The 18732-nt window shown below is 41.0% G+C and overlaps 1 protein-coding gene across 3 annotated transcripts in view; it reads left to right on the top strand.

The window, feature by feature from the left end:
* Positions 1-1773: 1773 nt before the first annotated feature.
* The window catches only part of GNG12 (G protein subunit gamma 12), a 44732-nt gene continuing 27773 nt past the window's right edge, over positions 1774-18732 (top strand). Inside the window, exons 1-2 of one of the 3 annotated variants that reach the window (XM_063298094.1) lie at positions 1800-1903; positions 17418-17517. The gene's annotated coding sequence lies outside the window, so the exon portion shown is untranslated. Of the gene's footprint in view, positions 1904-1969; positions 2042-17417; positions 17518-18732 lie in introns of those variants that run through there. The other 2 variants (XM_063298093.1, XM_063298095.1) reach the window with 2 other exon arrangements.

Below are 18732 nucleotides of genomic sequence, written 5' to 3'. Positions count from 1 at the left end.
AAGGGTAGATTAACAGAATCTTGCAAGTCTGAAAGTACAATTCTCCCACCGTCACCTTTACAGCCCAATAACTTAGGGAGGGTCCTCCTGAGCCTTTTGCTCCGCCCACTATGCAACTGTGGGCTACTCTCCCTCTTATCTGACTATCCCCTAGGCAGCATCTCTTTGCCTGGTCTCCCAAGATCATTCCCACATACCATTAGATCTTCCCCCAATATAGGTCCTGACAAAGGACATCTACAGAGCAACGAATGCTATTTCTGCCCTATGAATGAAACTGATTCCTGACATTAAAAGATCCAGATAATCCATTTCCTCTAGAATTCTCTGTAGTTGATTTCCCAACAAGAGAAGGTAGGACTTCCGAACAGGGAAAGCTGGAGACCAGGCAAAAGTGATCAAACATGGATGGATCCAGAGACTGCCTTATCTCCTGGAGCCACCTCTTCACATCTTGACTAGCTGCCCTAAGGAGCTGGTCATGGATCAAGCCTACCAAATTCAGAATTTCCATTTCTCCTTCTAAAGAAGAAGTGGTAGGCCTCAGTCTTCCAACAACTTACCCACGGAAAAAATAAGCAGAAACTCATCTGCTAAGCAGACTCTTGAGTCACAGCTATAAATTCTGCTCTGTTTGGTTAGGGATCATTTTTTCTGCCTGAAATAAAAAGCGTCTACATTTTTGTCCTTTTCAGGATAGTGAAGTGGTGCTTCAAAGTGGTGCGTCTAAGGGGAACTTTTCATAAAGAGATGTTGCCATCTACTGGTTAAATATGATATTACAAACCAGGGGAAAAGACCAACCGCAGTGGAGAGCATGAAACAGTTCACCTTTTGCACATATGTTCACACAGCAGGCTAAACCATGGTTTGTTATGTAAACAATATCGGCTGGCTTCACCCAAATGTGGTTTATTAGCTCAAATAGCTCGATTCGTACAGCACACTGACTCCAAACCAAGCATACTGTATATCAATACGCACATACTTTTAATAATATGTATTAGTTACGGAATCAAGCCTGCTTGGTTATGTGGATGGTCGTGTGCTATTACAATGTGTTGGAAGTCAGTTTGAAACCCATTTGTAGTGCAGGTGAGATCTGTCTTCTAAAATCCAATAAAAATACAAGAATAATGACGCGCTGTACGGTCAGGCTCTGTTCGGTCTGAATTTTCGCCATAGAATCAGCCTCATTCAAAGACTGACGTTTCCTGTAAGCCTTCCTTCCGGGGATGCCATATGAGGGGTAAATTCCTTTGTCTCTGAAGAGCAACGGGAGGGAAAGGCCCTCGATATGAGCCTTGATGGGGTTCCTATAGTGTAGAGGTCTATCTAAGTGGTCGCTCGGAGTCGAAAACGACTTGATGGACCTGGTCAGTAGGGTTCCTGGAGCCACCGGCTCGGCTTAGCTAGACAACCGAGCGATCAGGAGCTTTCGCAGCCTTCTTGAAACACGAAGCGCTGCCTGGCTCCGCGGCCTCCCGTCGGGCGAATTCTCCACGCCGCGCCAGCCCAGGCGCTCGGCACGGGGCTGCACCGCATCCGGCAGAGGCTGAGCCGAGCAGCTGTGCTCACCCCGCCAGCCCAACCCGGGGATCAGCCGCCACCGTCCGCGGAGCCAGCCTGCCGGACGCGGGGAAGCGACAAGGAAGCCTCCCACGGCGTTGGCAGGGCGCCGCCGGGCGAGCGGGCGAAGGGAGCTCAGCAGCGGTCCAGGAAGCCTCGTCGCCTTCCCCGCCCGGGGCCAGGCGGAGCCAGCCGCGGGAGGAGGAGAGGAGGAGGAGCGGGTGAGAGGTCGGCCAGCTCCGGTCGCCCATAGAGACGGAGGAGTCCCGAGTTGCGAGGGCGGAGGCGCGCTGGCCAAGCGGGTTGGGGGCGCCGAGGAAAGCACCCGCGGACGGTAAGCTGTGGCGCGCAAGAGCAGGACGGCGGGCTGGCTTGGGGGAACGGGAGGGTCTCCTCGGGAGGCAGCGCCGTTCTTCCTCCTTCCTTGCCCCGGGTTGTCTCCGCCTCTCGCCATTGCGGCGACAGCTGGCGGGTAAGGACTGCCCCTCGGCTCTGCCCGCTGCTGCCCTTCCTCCCTCGCTGGCGGCGTGGTTCAGGCGGCGGCGCTGGGCACCGGGGTCCGCCGCGCTCTTTCCCGCCGCTGCGGGGCGCTGAGCGAGGCGTGGCTGCGGCGCGGGAACGGCGCTCGGGCCGCTAGGCCACTCTTCCCGGCTCCCCTTTGGCGCTGGGTCGCCTGGCTGTCCCTCGGTACCGGCTGCACTTGCGAGGGTGGGGAAGCCTGGGTCGGGCGCCCTCCTCTCCCCCCTCCCCCGAAAGCTGTTAGTTATCCGGATTAGCGAGGAGACGCCCGGAGGAAACATTAGAGAACCGGCGTCGTTGTATGTCCAGGGTAGCGAGAGCTGTCTCCGCCTCGGGGTGGCCAGACAGACGCTGTTGCGAAGCCGAAGAGCAAGGCCTGGGCAGGAAAGCAGCTCCAGGTTCTGAGGCAATGAGCCCTGCCTGCCTTTTTCCTCCCTAACTGGTTTCACTGAGCCTCAGCCTGTCATTTAGTTGTCTCGGCTTATAGTTGTTTAGGAAACTACGCTCGATTGATTTCCGTAGCCTCCTTCTCAAGCCCAGTGAGTTACTGGCTGCCCCCAGATCCGTTCAGGAAAGGTGGTGTAAGGTGCCCCCCCCCCCCCCCGCGGTTCCCTGGGCTGCTGGATTGGCCCTTATTTCAGAAACACAGAGGATAGTGTAGAGAAACTAGACATTGCTCTGGCCCAGGTGTTTAGTGGTCTGTGTACATGTACTGCCTTTGATTTGCCGGTGAGAATGTATGGCGCTTCCAGCCCACTTTCATCAAAGACGATCACAGTCTTTAGAACTTACATTGATTTGGGCTTGAATTTTGAAAGTTCTTTTGTCCTCCCTCAGTAAAAAAAGAGGCATGGTATGAATACGGTAAGCCAGAGTTTTTCAACCTCAAGAACTTTAAAATGGGTAGACTTCAACTCCCAGAATTCCCTCAGTCAGCATGCTGGCTGAGGGAATTCTGGGAGTTGAAGTCCACTCAAGGTTGAGAAACACTGCCTTAAGCAGACAAGGCCAGCAAGAAAGAAAGCTTCCTTTATCTGTTCCTAATTACTCCCAACCAGGTATTATCCAGACTTCCTTGATGTTGACTCCCATCATCCTGAGCTATCAGGACACCAGATTGGGAAAATCAGTATATGGTAGATTGGTTTTTGCTTGATGAGATGACCCATCTTTGTTCTGTTTAGTACACTGGTTGCAGTATTTTGTAGATGGGGGCTGCTTACTTTGTACTGTGTATCCAGTGCAGTGTGGATGCTATTTCCTCATCACCAAAATGTCATACCTAAGTCATTCTAATGAGTCCATATTCACTCAGTTGCTGGATTTACTATAGATCTTTGTAGTTGTACTTGTACAGAAAGTCAACTGTCTGCATGGTAGCTGAAGATGGTTCTAGCTTGTAATGGTATACTCGCTTTTTTCTGGTGGCGGTGTTTCAGGGATGTTCTGGGTGCCACAAACATAATTTTTATTCTGTATTTTGGTAAAAACACTCAAGTCTTCTATTTCTGCTCTTGGAATCTTTTTCAAAATGGCAGAATTTGTCAATGGAAAGAACGAATTCTTTTGTACAGAAGCATGAAGAGGAGAGGCAGGAGAAAATTGTTATCAAGAGGCCTTCCACTGTCTGCTTTTCGATAAGCTGCTTGCATTTTCTGTTTAAAAAATCCCTATAATTTGTGAAAGCGAGCCTAATAAGACTCCACCCAGTACTGAGGATATTGTAAGAGGAGGAAAAAAGGAAGTAATTGTTCCAATCTGAATGTTGTATGACTATGGAGTATACGCTGCAGAACAGTAATACGCTCTAACTTTCACCATTGCTAGTGAAATGTCTGCAGAATAATAATTGCATTTCCCCCCCAAGGTAACAGTATGATTGGCAGGAATCCACAGTCTTGGCTTTCTAGACTGCTATAAGTGATTGTTGTCACTGATCCTTCTCATAGTGCTCTGCATGTGCCCGAGAAATTGAGAGAGGAAGTAGGCCTCTCATATCTCACTTAGTGTTCATCTTTCACAGATGGTGAGTTTCTATCTGTTCCAAAGTTCAAGACAGTTGAAATTTCAAGTTCATAACATACTTCTCCTCTTTTCTGGAGGGGATCTTTATATTCCCAGTCTACTACAAGTTCAGCACAGTGTGAAGGTCTCCTCTTCACATTTCCAAGTTCAGAATGGAAGGATTTCTTTTTTGTCCTGACCCTTGGCAAGTGGATTTGTGGAGGCCTGATGTTGGGAAGCTAGTCACAAGAAAATGGGACAGCAGAACATTAGGGAGCTGTTGAACGTGTTCCGTCATGCTTAAAGTTGGTTTTGTTTGTTACGGAAATGAAACACAAGACTTACTGCATAGTGAAATCCAACAGAGTTGGATTAAGCAGTGTCTTCTATTTAATAGCTGTTCAAGACAAGCACTATTTAAATTTCTTTTAAGCTAGAATCCCTCCCTTACATTTGCTTTATATGATTATAACTGTCAGTACATTATAACTGTTTTTAGGTGACATGAAAATATTTGCTCTAAGAAAGCTTTATCTTCAACTTGTATATTTTTTGTTAACTTCTTTAGTAGCTTCGCATAATGTCATTATGATGAATTGAAGTTAGCATTGTTTTCTGTTACAGATTTTGCATTTGGCTTAGATTTTATGGAACTACTTCCAAAGGTTCCATAGCATATTTGCCTAAAATATTTTACAGTGTCAACTAGTTCCTTAGAGATTTAGAGTGTGGCATATTTTAGGGACTAAGCTACACTTATTTATTTAATTTCCATTTTAAAAATTATTGTAAATGTTAAACATTTTGACAGTTTTCGCATTTGCACATATCCATTTTTATTTGACTTATTGCAGGGCTGGTTAGTTCTTGGATAGGAGTCCTCTAGGCAAGGCCAACTTAAAGCTAAGGCCAAGTGGGCACTGGCCTAGGACACCAAAGCTTGGGGGCTTCCAAATCATTCTAAAATTGCAATTCTTTGTATCAGTGCAAGGTGGCACCATCAGTCCATGTGGTCTAGGGGCTCTATATACTCTTGACTTGGCACTGGCTCCAGGGAATCCCAGAGTTATAGGATAAACTAAGAAGTTTTTAAAAAAAAATCATCCTAGGGGTAAATCACTTCCGTATTGTTGCAAAGAAAACTAAATGGATGGGTCCATGAAATTATCAGGAGTCAAGTTCAGCTCCTTTGACACACACACACAAACACACACACAAATAAAATGATATGAATGACAATTTGAATACCAGAAGTTGTTTTTCTCTTGGTTTTAGTCCTTGGTGGTGAGTTAAGATTGGAAGAATTGTGAGAAATTGGTACTCAGTAGTTCAATTTTATCTCATGATTTGAAAATGGATTATTTTAATTCTGTAGTAGTTAGATAAGGCTTGTATTACAGCTTCAGGACATGCATAATTTTGATTATTTTGCATTATTGTGGAGATGGAATATATTTCACAATTCAGCTTTGGTTGGCTTCGGCATTTATAGCTTCACCAGCAGACAGAGTTTGTAATACAGTAGTCAGGTGTTGAGCCCTACTGGCACATACTAACAGGGTTTATGCCTTGCACTTCCTACAGTTTGTTCCATCGTGATTTACTGAATTATAGTAAATTATGAACTAAATTACATACTAAAGTATAAACCATGATTTCTAAACCACAGTGACTACATTCATATAACATGCTAAGTGCCAAAGTCAAACAATCAATGAGTTTATGGCTATTATGTGAACCAGGCCAGTGTCTCAAAGGAACTGTATCAGTTTGCTGTATTGTATAAAGATAAATTACCACATGCAAGAAGTGTTTTTCAGGCTTGGAAGGTTCCTACACAGCTGAACAAGAAATGAATAAATTATGCTATACAAACTAATACAAAATATAATGCTTCAAGTACAAGTTATTGCTAAAGCATTTAGTATTTGCATCCTTCCATGTATTTCGCAGCCTCTGCAACATAGAAACTGCACTTATCAATGAGTTTCTTAGGATCAAAGTCTGCAGTAGATGATCGAGTAAGGGTTTTGTTTTTCTACTTCAGGTACATGAGATAAATGACCTTGGATTATAAGATTCCTACAACAGTCAAGTCGTTTGCAGACCTGAAAATATTGGGGATCTGCAAGAGCCAGATTATGCTATACACTGGACAAATGCTTTGCATTCTGCTTGCTTTCTCCTTTTTTTAAAAAGAGGGGCAAAGTTATGCTCAGCTGTTCCTGTTTCAGAATAAGCCAGTAATAGCATTTTCTCTCTTCTTTCTCCAGAGGAGAAAAACTCAGACACAGAAAATGCTGCTAACTCCTAGTAATATACTCTTTTTTATCTTTCCACTGAATGCTCTTTAGCAATCCTTGTGTACATGTGTGTGTGGGAGACACTGCTGGGGACAAAGAGGTAGATGGCGGACGGATGGATACGGAGGTAAACAGGACTGAGTAAGAAAGGAAACCTGACTGACAACAGATAATGTGGAATGTGGAAATGGCCCACAACCATCTGGGGGAGAGAAAATTCAGTCAAGAACTTTTTGGAGCAACAGAAGCTTGGGTGAGAAGGTACTAACCTACCTGATATTAATTAGCTTTAAAAAAAATACCCAACTCAAGGGATACTCAACATATTTCAGCCAAAAGTATTTATTGGGCTGTCTTCTCAACAAACTCAGAGTGAAACCTACATTGGGGGTGAATTGGAATAATTCAGGATGGATATTATTCACCTAATGTAGGCTGAACTAGTTTAATCTACCACGTGCTTGAAAATGTACCAAAAAGGGATTGGTTTATTAGAAATGGTATTGACACGTGCTTGTGTCAAATACCTGGCTGAGGAAGGAACAGAGGAAGCAGGGATCAATAGATCCATCTTCAAATTAGAGTGACTCTTCAATCAAACCCAATTACAACTTTTTGAATATGGGAAGGGGGCAAGCTTATAGTCTCTTGGACACTAATTGTGTTGTATATGGGGCCTAGAAAGAGAGTGAGGAAGGATGGGGGGGCAGGTCTCTGTGAAATTATGACCACAAAGGATTATTAGGAACTTGGAGAATGTAGTACGAGTGTTTGAGCAAACAGTTATAATAAAAAGCAATATGGTGGGCCATGTTGGACTTTGAATAAGCATTGCACCCTAGCATGGGGAACATAAGAAATCCAGTCATCTAAAGGTACTTGGTAGTTATGCAGTGGAGACAGCTTTTGTACTCATGAGCTAAATCTGTCCATACAGTTGCTCTAGAGTGGTTCTGGGCTGTTGGCTGCATAGGAAGGGGCAGACAAAAAAGCCCTGGCCATATTGTAGTGGCTGGACCCAAGTCACTATTCATTTGTTTGTTTTTTTAACAGTGTTTATAACCAACCTCAATTCTGACACTCTTGGTGGGGCACAATAAAAAAAAAAGATATTAAAAACAGATAAAAATAAACTTAAAAAAAAAAGGAAGCTGCTATATCAAGGGTGCCATTCACTTAACCTAAATGCTAAATGTCTGCTGGAACAGTGCTTCTTGGACCTGTTTTTGAAATATCTGTTGAATAGGGGCCATCCATACCTCTGGGGACATAGTGTTCCATAAAATGGGGGTCACCACTGTCACCTGGCCCATGCTCCATGACCCTCACAAGGAGAGAGGACTTCCACAGACCTACTCTAAATGGCCAGACTGGATGGGCAGGTTTGATTTTGACAAGATACTTGATATATCCTGGTGCTGCACTGTAAAAGGCTTTAAAGGTGATAGTACTTTAATTGGTAAATTGATAATTGGGATGGGATGCTGTGGCTCTGTGGGTTAAACTGCTGAGCTGCTGAGGTTGCCGATTGGAAGGTCGGCGGTTCGAATCTGCATGACGGGGTGAGCTCCCATTGCTAGTCCCAGCTCCTGCCAACCTAGCAGTTCGAAAACATGCAAATGTGAGTAGATTAATAGGTACCGCTTCGGCGGGCAGGTAATGGCGTTCCGTGTAGTCATGCCGGCCACATGACCACGGAAGTGTCTACGGACAAACGCCGGCTCTTCGGCTTTGAAACGGAGATGAGCACCGCCCCTTAGAGTCGGACATGACTGGACTTAATGTCAAGGGAAACCTTTACCTTTACCTTACTTTAATTTGTCTCAGAAGCCTATTGACAACCAGTGCAGATTTTTTTCAAGAATAAAGAAACGCATACCACTGAAGTACTAAACCCATCGGTTTAGTACCGTAACTGAAATCCTCGAAGCAAGATTGGAGGATTTGCCGTATGGTGTTACGTTCTGGAACCAGAATTTTGCTTTGGATAGGCAGGCTGTTTCCTGAGCATCTGGTCTGTCCTGCAAAAGGAGTCAGGCACTTTTTGCTCAGGCATAGATTTTATTTATCCTAGATGAATAAAATACCTGATTGTGCAACATTTGGCCAGTGTTTTTCTAGTGTCTGAAGAATGATAGGAAAAAACATAATAGAAAGTGAAAGTATCTTTGTTCCTGCATCAGGGCCTGTACCACAAGTGGTGCACTTGTTTCTTATGGAGTTTTATTATTTTATTATTTTAGAATATATTGTTCACACCTTTCAGTTAAAGATCCTCAAGGTGGCTAACAATAAGATAACACACTGGCAAGGCAATAGAAGCAAAAAAAAAAAAGAGTGGGTCATATGCAACCGCTTTGTATTTAAACAAAAACTCAACAAAACATTCAAGGATTATTGATAATTGAAAGGAGGTACACCGCAATGAAGTAAAACAGGATTCTTGGAGGGCTTTTGAGGTGCCATGTTTGAACAAGTCCCTGTCCTTTCAGCATTAGCTTTTTTATGAGATGCATCACACTGCTAGCTTAGATTCAGCTTGTGATTGAACAAGACATCTAAGCCTCTTTTTTTCACCCTAAATTCAGGATTTCACACTTCGTTGATATTCATAACGTTAGTTTTAGTTCAGTGTTCTGGTTTAACAAAACTGTCTGAATATTGACCTTCTGTGGTGGTAGCTACCCTTTCAGTTTCACCTCATCTAAATATGTTAATAAACATCTCATAGCAAGCGTTTAAAAACATACAACCTAGGACTGAAGCCTGTAACACTCCAGTTAAGACTTCTCTCCAGATGGCTGTATAAATTTTACTGAGCACACATTGACCTGATTTGTACATTGTGCTAAGTTATGGTTTGAATAAACCAGAAGTACCTGGGTTCATACAGCACACTAAAGGAAAACAAGTTGCATTTTCGCTTGGCGAGATGCATGAATGCAGCCAGTGGATTCAGTTGTTTAAACCAGCTGTGGAGATACTTTGATGAAGTCACTGTGCTCATGACAATACCGTGATCCACAAACCAGTAACTTCATGAAAGGAGGATGTAACCAATCTGAAACTAGCCCCAGAAAATTGGCTTCTGGTGATGATTGAACAATGTCATATGCTCTGTACTATGTACAGTTGTTTGTTTGAAAATTCTTCAAAAGCACCTATTCTTCATGCTCTATCACTGTGGTATAACTAATAATGGGTCTATCTTCTCAAGAAGAGGTACAATTAGTAAATTAGTACAAAACATCTCAGCTTCTGCCACAATCTGATCATTAAGGGGCATGTTAGATTCTAAACTGTGGGCCTAATAGTTAAGAAGAAATACAGTCCTTGGTGCATCTGATTTTTTTAAAATACATTTTTAAAAATAAATCTCTGGTCAGAACTACTGGGAAGAACTACTAGGAATTGAGGTGCACAAGACAAAGCTAGAAGGATCAATGCTCTGACTCAGTACAAAGCTTTGGAGAAAACGGGCTCTTTAGGAAAGTATATTTCAGACTGGGAATTTCAATAATAAGCTGTTTCTTAGGGATGCAGTAGGGAAGGAGCAGACGAACAGCAGGATTTATAAAGATATTCTGCTCCAAATGATAAAACAGCTGACTACAATTGCATTGTTACTCAACAATGATTCGATTTGTCCATACAATATTTACAGAATGGTTTGAGAGTGGGTAATAGACCAGTAGCAGTAGCCCATTGCCACATTCTTGATTGCCTAAGAACCCCTACTTTTAGTGTTTATGCAGTAATTGCTTGCTAGTGCTGAATACATACCTCTTCATTTATGTTAACAGTAGGAAAAGCTACCCCCTGCCCATCAAATATAATTAGGGTTACAGTAAAGTGTTAGCTTTATTGTTAAGAATTAAATGCTCCTTCCTTTCTTACATGTACCTCCAACTGATACGCTATCTTTCAAAGTGGCTGGAAATGATCTGCATTTTTCTCTGTAGGTAATACTGGATTTTTCAATAATAGGCACAGTGGCTTGAGAGTAAAAATTTGGATTTTACACAACAAATTAGTAACAACTGCAACTATGATGCAGAGGAATAGTCTGTTCAGTTTTGATATTTTGAATCTGAAAACAAAAAGGTTTCTTCAATTTTTCCTTAAAAACAATATAGCCATCCTCCTTGCAAAAGGCTGGAAAGCTGACTCCACCCCACTAGTATCATTATCAGCACATGCCCATCACAGTCTTTGAAATACCATTTTTTTTAATGTGCCCTCTTGGGAACAGTAAGAGTTCCTGACTCTGATTTAGGAGTGCTTGTTGACACTACACTGTACATGATTGTTAAATCTAAGCCTGAATTCATAGAAGAGTCAGACTTCTATATTTAATTTTGGTAAATTTTCACGTGCAGGGTCACAGCTGGAATTAGGCAGTTTGGCAGACCCTTGTAAAAAGGATCTTTTTACAAATAAATTTGTATAGAGAGAAGGAACTCCCATGGAATGGTTAAAATTCAAGCTGGCCATTCATTAGTGTAAAATCATGTATTTTCAAGTTAGCACTTACGAGATGTATATCCCATCTTTTGCTTGGGAACTCAAGGCAATGCACATAGAGCTCCCTCCTCCTATTCTTCTCCACAACAGTAACCTTTTGTGGAAAGTTGGGCAGAGAGAGAGGGACTGGCCTAAGGCCATCCAGGGAGTTTATGTAGCTGAGAATGGACTAGAACCTTGGTTCCCAACTCCTAACCCAACACTTTAACCACTACAGCACAAGGCGCATCTTCAACACATCTGGATGATACCAGATTGGAGAAGGCTAGATTGTTGTCTAGACATGTTAGTGGCAAACTAACTGCTGCATTTAGCATAGGAGTATCACCAACATTTTGGTTTTATTGCTAGAACAATAACATTTCAGGTAATAAAATGCTTATTTGTATTATATTGAAATCAACAACTTGAAGATAACTCCATCTAGAGCCTTTAATTTATTTGACCCATCTACATTTTTCACTTCATCCAGGAATGACACATTTGCGGTTATTGCACATTAATTCACAGCAACCAGGTGTATGATGTTGGAGAGAGACAGAAATTTGAGTGGGATAGTTGTTGCCTTTTATGACTAAGCAGGGTTTTAAATCTATTCTAATACCCAGGTTAGGTTTGTAAGGTACTGTATTTAAATTTTAAGATATCAAGCTGTTTGCCTTTATTTTCCAATAAAATATCTGTACATAATTTTATCATCTGAAGACTATGCTTGAAATATGGATTAAACTTTGGTGGTACCTGCAGTTGCAATGTGAAGAAACACATTCCTCAGCTTTGGTGATTCTGTTTTTTTAAAAAAAAATATGCTTACATTTCAAAAAAAAACCCTGCATGCTAATGGCAACAGGCTGCTGCAAAGGAGTTGGAAATGAAGAGAAATACAGCTACAGCTGCTTTGCTTAGTTTTTTTTTTATGAGGTTTATAAATTGGAAAGTCTTTTAAATTTGTAAAATCAGCTAAACTCCACATAAAATACATACCATCCTTTTTAAACTTCATGTTTATCTCTATTCCTTTCCAGCAACACGAGAACATTTCACTTTTTTGAGCACATTTTATTTCTGGCTTTGGCTATGCTGATTTCAGTAGTTTCAGTTGCTGTATAATTTCATTATACATGTTAATATGTTTAAATATGTTAGTATGAAAACTTATGTTTTCAGTAGAGCATGAATTATCTTCCATAAAGGTTTGGAAGACATTAAGGAAAGCCTTACCTATGACTAGTAGTCAACAAAATACAGTAGCTCATATAATGTTGCTTAATATTTTTTTGTCCATGATATAGAAGATATGTGGTGTCAGTTAGTAAGCTTAACCATCTTTCCATCTTTAGTTTTTTCTTGCTAAACCAGACTTGCAACACTAAAACAAGACTTATGTCTGATATTGTATTTCTAATTGATTGAATGAGTGCATGGTTTTGCAGCCTAGTACATCAATCTTGTGGCTATAACTTTGTTTTTAGTTCACAAAACTTCCAAGTGCTTTTTGCTACATTAATGTTGTATGCTTCTACTGCTGTCTAACAAGTTAACCTGCATTCATATCAGTGCAGTTTTATGCACATTAATGGATAAAGCTGCAGTACTTTGAACTTGAACTGAATGAAGAAGCTGTTTCATGTTTGGGCTCCAAATTATGGGTAAAAATAAAGACCAAATTCAGATTAATATTTTCAGTATAATTTGAATTATGTAATTATGTTGAATCTAATACTCCATTTGCCACTTCTGAAATACTCTGAAAAATATATTTTAATGCTGTGTTTCTCCTTTGAAGTTTGTATTAACAATTACATGGTTTGTATAGTTTTCATTGTTTTAATTATTTCAGTCCTGAAAATTTTCTGTATTCATTGTTGATTTTAAGCTACAGGTAGTCATCAATGATGGTAATTGGGATCTGAATTTCCATCACTAAGTGATGCAGTCATAAAGCCCGACATCATGTGACTGCATTACTTAGTGACAGCAATCCTGGCAGTCCCTGTTGCAGTAGTTAAGCAAGGATCACAGGTCCTTAAGTGAGGACCTCATGTGACTGCAACTTGAGATAATTTGTCTGAAAGTGAGGCATAACTCTTCTGTATGTGTTTGTGTGCAAATATGCAAGTGTGTGCAACAGTAATACCTCATTTTCTGTTCACAATTTTAATCATGTACAGTGTTCAAGCACATTCTATTATACAGGTAGTCTTCAAGTTACAACAGCAGTTGGGACCAGAATTTCTGTCACTAAGTGATGTGGTTGTAAAGCGCAGTGTCATGTGACTGCATCGCTTAGCAACAGCAATCCTTGCTGTCGTTAAACAAGGATCATAGGTTGTTGAGGTGAGTTGCATCGTCCTCACAACTTCTTGCTGGCTTCCAACAAGCAAAGTCAATGGGGAAGCTGGTTGGAAGTTGCAAGTTCTGGTCATGACAAGCCTTTCCTTAGGTAGCTAGGAAGTAGGCCAGCAGGCGGATGAGTGCCGGCAGGAGTGCAGGCAGGCAGGAGTGGGTGTTGTGGTCCAGCGCAAGCGCAGCTGTGGGGGGTGCTGCGGCAAGCTGCGAACATGGCCATGTAGGGGTGGGCTGTGTCCTGGTGCAAGTGCAGGACGGTGTAGGCACTATGGAGTGCAGGCAGGGGGTGCTGCAGGCAGGCACATGCTATGGAGTATGAGATCCCTGGGATCCTGTACTCCGTAGTGGGGCTCCTCGGAAGAAAAAGCAACAGGAAAGGGAGCAACTTGCAACCTTCCCTGCTGGTTTCTCCATTGACTTTGCTTGTGGGAAGCCGGCAAGGAAGGTTGTAAATGGTGATCACATGACTGTGGGATGCTGTAACTGTTGTAAGTGTGAGCTAGTTGCCAATCACCTGAATTGCAATCACACGATGTGGCTGCAAGTCGTAAATACCCCTCATTCAGTGCCATCATAACTGCAGAAATAGCTAATTCAAACTCTCAAGAAAGGCTGTTGTCACGCAATCATAAATCTTTTCTCAGGAAAAAAAGATGTACAACTCTGACTTCTACTGCTCCATTTAGTCCACATGTGAGCACTAAATCTCTGATAGCTATGCTTAAAGAAAGAATCAGTGTCCAGTGACCTCAGTGGGTGGCAGTAATGATTAATGTTATCAACAAAGAGAATTGGATTTTAGCCCATTTTTTCACTGTTGGAAGGAGTACTGGGATTTTTAAAAACATTTCTACATATGCTATGATCGTCTGAGGTTTAGCATAGCAATTTTTCTTTGTTTGTTTTTTTTCATTTGTTTCCCACCAAAAATTGGCAGAAAAATTGGGCTACAATTGTTCAGTAATTTCCCAGCAAATTTCAACAACTCAATGTCAGGTTTCTTTGTAAGGTGCAAAGAAAATAGGAGTTGAGAGCCACAGATTGTTCATCTCTGATCTAGCTTGCAGCTAAGATTGCTTCAGTTCTCTAGAATGTTAGGCAGGTTTGTTTCAACCTAAGATCCTTGATAAAGAATTTTCCTGCTTATGAAACATATTTTGTTATTTAGCAACAGCTCCTCTTCCTCCTTCTCATTTTTAGTATCCAAAACTAGCGCTAAAATTCTCAATATGAAATTCAGAGCACCTAATAGTTATTTAAATAGTACTAAAAAGAAAACCATATGAGCTGACCGAAAACCAATTTAATTACAATCTAGACATTAGAAATGACAAGTATAAATTGTACATTGGCTTTGTATATATCATTCATATGTTAAGAATCCTATCCCTGAATGAAAGGTGGGATATAAAACTAATAAAGACATACATTATTTTATAGCGCATCTGTGCCATCTTTCCTAAACTCAGATAGCTCCCATAATCCATATAATCCCAAACCATGCTAGTTGAGTTGTTGTCTGACTGTCTACAGAGGTACAGTGTTGGGGAAAATACTTTGAGCCAGAGTGTGATCGAACACTCAGACAGTAGTAGGATATATTAAATCTGAAGCAGGTTACTAGCTAACATTCTCCTTACCAGTAGAGTGGGCCACACTGAAGCTTATGGTACACCTTTTTCATTTCCACCTGGTGGTTGGTAGGTTGTGTGAGTCTGGTGCTGGCAGGAAGCTTTGTGATACAAGTAAGGTAGCTCGGTTTAGGGATCAGAAATAGTACTTTATGTTAAAGACCATTTGATCTTGCAGTCAGAAGGAAATTCTCTTTTTTGTGAAACGATTGCAGGTATGTTAAGTACAACTCAGTACTTCATTTAAATATTAAACATGTCTCCAACACAGCTGTGTTCATGGAATTCTGCCTGATGTGCCCCAGTTGCACCATTGAACTGTTTATTTCATGGACTCTTCAGCAGCCCCTCTGTGCCTTCTCCTGAAGTATTGTCTATAGAGCCAGACCTCTGAATAGATTGGGCACAGCACTTATTGGCAAATTTTCCATTCCCCAAGAGATATGCATGTGAAAGCCTGCTTCCATATACATCTGACCTTCACTTGGATCAGGCTGCCATGTCTTTGTTCATGTACAGTGCTTTCCATTTGACTAAAATCAACATCTATTGTGTGATGTATTAAATATCAGGAAGAAAATACATATTCCCTTAATGTATTACTGCTTTTTTGTTTCATTGACTACTACTTTGTTTTGCTGTACTGAACCCATTGTTTTGTCTCCTTACTCCACAACTTTGGATAAAATGACAATAACCGTTAAGAGACCTTCCAATTCAACTATTTTCTGGCTCACTGACCTGTGTGAATTGGGACAACAAAGTGTTACATGTAAATAAAGTGTTAAGTGTGAGGAAATGGATTTGGCCAAGTGGCTTGATCTAGAGACCCTCCAGGTAATCTCTTGAAGCAGAATGACATCCATTAATCCCTGCCTCCTTAAAGTGTCCTACTATATTGGACTCTTCCCCATTACATCAACCCATCCCACCTGATCATGCAGAGAGGGTATGTTGCGGACTCTGTCAGTAAAAGAATTCCATTTGGCAAGGTCCAGGAGGAGGGCCTTCTCTGCATTAGCTCCCACCCTCTGGAACATCCTACCCCCGGAGGTGAGGCTAGCCCCATCGCTCCTGGCCTTCCAGAGGAAACTGAAGACTTGGCTGTGCTGCCTGGCTTGGGGCAGGAAGGGGGATAGTCACGTTTGGGGATGGCTAGTGCTCTAGAGTCCTCGTCGCACACAAGGACTGAGTTAGGTCATCTGCCATTTGGATTTTATTTTTATTTATATTTATTGTCTATTTGTAACTGCATTGTTATATATAGTATTTTTATATATTGTAATTATATTGTATGTTTATTGTTTTATTGATTACTTTGTTGTAAACCGCCCAGAGTCCCTCTGGTGGGAGGAGATGGGTAGTGACAAATTTGGTAAATAAATAAAATTTCCTCTGGACAGGAGGAATTGCTTCCGGTGCTCTTATATGGAAAAATACATTTTAACGGGCATGCTCTTTTTCCATCAGGGAAAATATGTGCCAGTCAAACTCACATGAACCAGGACCCATTCCACACATCCACCAGTCAGGGAGTATAGAGAGCATCTCCTAGTAGTCCTGTTGGTTTTGCCCGTGCCTCACCTTCAAATTTACTATGACATAAGATTTTTATGGATCATTTTTGTAGAAACTAATGCTTTGAGAAACTGTGTTTAGAAATTGTTTGTCTTTGAGGTATCACAAAACTATTTGTTGTTTTTACTTAAATAGACAACACTATTAGCTTCCTGGCAAGTTATTTAGATTAAATGTAATGTTCATGAAAGAATTTGAGTAGTAAATGTCAAAACAGTCATCTGAGTACTATCTAATGTATTTGAAACTGATCTTTTATCAGAAGTAGAAAGAAAGCCAGAGATGAAATTGAATATTGACTGAACTGGCAGTACCCCCCCCCCCCAACTTAACTTAATGAGATTTACATCTACTTATGTAAGAGAGACAGTAGAACTTTTGAACAGAATAATTTCATACCAGAGCTTTGAATGGTGCTTTTCTTCAATGGTTTTTATGTCTTTCAGGCTATTTATTTTAACATAAGATTATTGTTTTTCCAGAAGAGAAGGTAGAAAAAAGCCAATGCAGGATTTCCATTCATGTTGAACATTCTGTGTACTGTCAAAGGTTGCATTTTTCTGTGTCAACAAATACGTGGTTGATGCCATTGAGTACATGCTGATTTATAAACTGTGGTTTATAAACCACAGTGGCTGAGTTCACAAAAATTCTTATTTAAATATTGCATTATGGCACAGTAGTGTGTGTGAGCTCAGCCAGTGATCCACTTGCTTTTGTGCTTACTGAACATTATGTTCCACTGTTGGCTTATAAGCACTTTAAAGAAAGCAAGTATTTTCATTAAACTATCAAATTATTAGTAACTAAAAATATTTAAAAAGAAAATGTTTATAGCATTTGTATTATTGCAAGAAAAGGTATAGCTCCCTGTCCAAAGTCTTTTTTTTCCCTTTCATTATCCTTACATTTAATCCCTGATATATCTTTTGTTTTCCAGATTTGCCAAAGGCCAAGTACACTGTTTGTGGCAGAAAAAGGATTGGAAGCTAAGTTGCCTGATTCTTGGTGCTTTAAAAGCCTATTCCTGTTCTTTGAAGGTATTTTTTTCTCAAAATGGCATCCTTATTTTCAAGTTCAGAGATCGTTGGTATCTTTTATAGATCAATTTATGGGATTTTTTTGTTGGGCTCTCTTGCTGGGCTTGGCTTTTTGATCTGTTGATTTAGTAGTTACCACAAACTGCCCAGCATCTCTGGACTGAGGTAATAATAAAATATTTGCATAAATAAATTAAAAGCTGGCTGTTTAGAGATCATGTTTAAGGTATCAACTGGAAGTTATGGATAACGCTTCTTTATAAATTTTACTGTAGTTCTGAATTTACATTAATGTATTTAATGTTATCCTGGTTAAGGTCTTTCATAGAATCAGTGATGAAACCTTCCTACTGGTCTTCTCAGTTCTTATATTGCTTTGCAACTGACTTGCAGGAAACAAGTAGGCTTCTTACTCTTTTTCTCTTCACAGCTGGAGAAAGAGCAATACCATTTCATTAGGTGCTCTGGTAAAATTGAGCCAATGGAAGGATTACTAGAAGGACAGCGATATTAAGCTGATGACAATAGAACTGCTGTCAAGAACTGCTTATGCTTTCCAGGGTCAGAAACCCAGGATTGCAGCAATCAGAGACAGATCTTCCAGTCAGTACTCTGGATAGATCATACAGTAGAACTGGCAAAATTTTCTGCAGCCCAAGGAATGTTTCTTTTTTAAAACAATTTTTAGGGAATCAAGAACTGTGTGTGCGTGGCACTTGCCCCCTGGAACATCCTCCCTCCTGATATTAGGACGGCCCCGACCCTGTTGGCTTTCCAGAAGGCCTTGAAGATCTGGCTTTGTGCCCAGGCCTGGGGCCACGACTGTGAAAAGGGCCCCATTTCGTGGTTATGTTAACACCATGACTTTTAGGATTGCTCAGCTGTATTTATATTTAATTTTTGTTACTGTTTTTATTGTTTTATATTATGACTGTATTGTTGTTAGCTGCCCAGAGTCACTGGTTTGAGATGGGCGGCAATACAAATCGAATGATTGAATGAATGAATGAATGAATGAATGAATGAATGAATAAATCTACAAGGGACATAGCAGTGATGAGACAAAGTCACTAGAGGGCAGGCCAGGACTATTTTTTTTTTCCTGGAGAGGAGGCTTTGAGAGGTTTTGAACAGTTAAAATTAGTGCAATAAGCCTATTGGAGGCTTTAGAAATGTTAACAAAAAATACAGAAAAACATGACATCATTACTCAGT

This window comes from Candoia aspera, chromosome 3, assembly GCF_035149785.1.
Source record: "Candoia aspera isolate rCanAsp1 chromosome 3, rCanAsp1.hap2, whole genome shotgun sequence".
Classification (NCBI taxonomy): domain Eukaryota; kingdom Metazoa; phylum Chordata; class Lepidosauria; order Squamata; family Boidae; genus Candoia; species Candoia aspera.
Note: the sequence above shows the minus strand (reverse complement) of the source record. Positions and strands in the feature narration are given on the sequence as shown.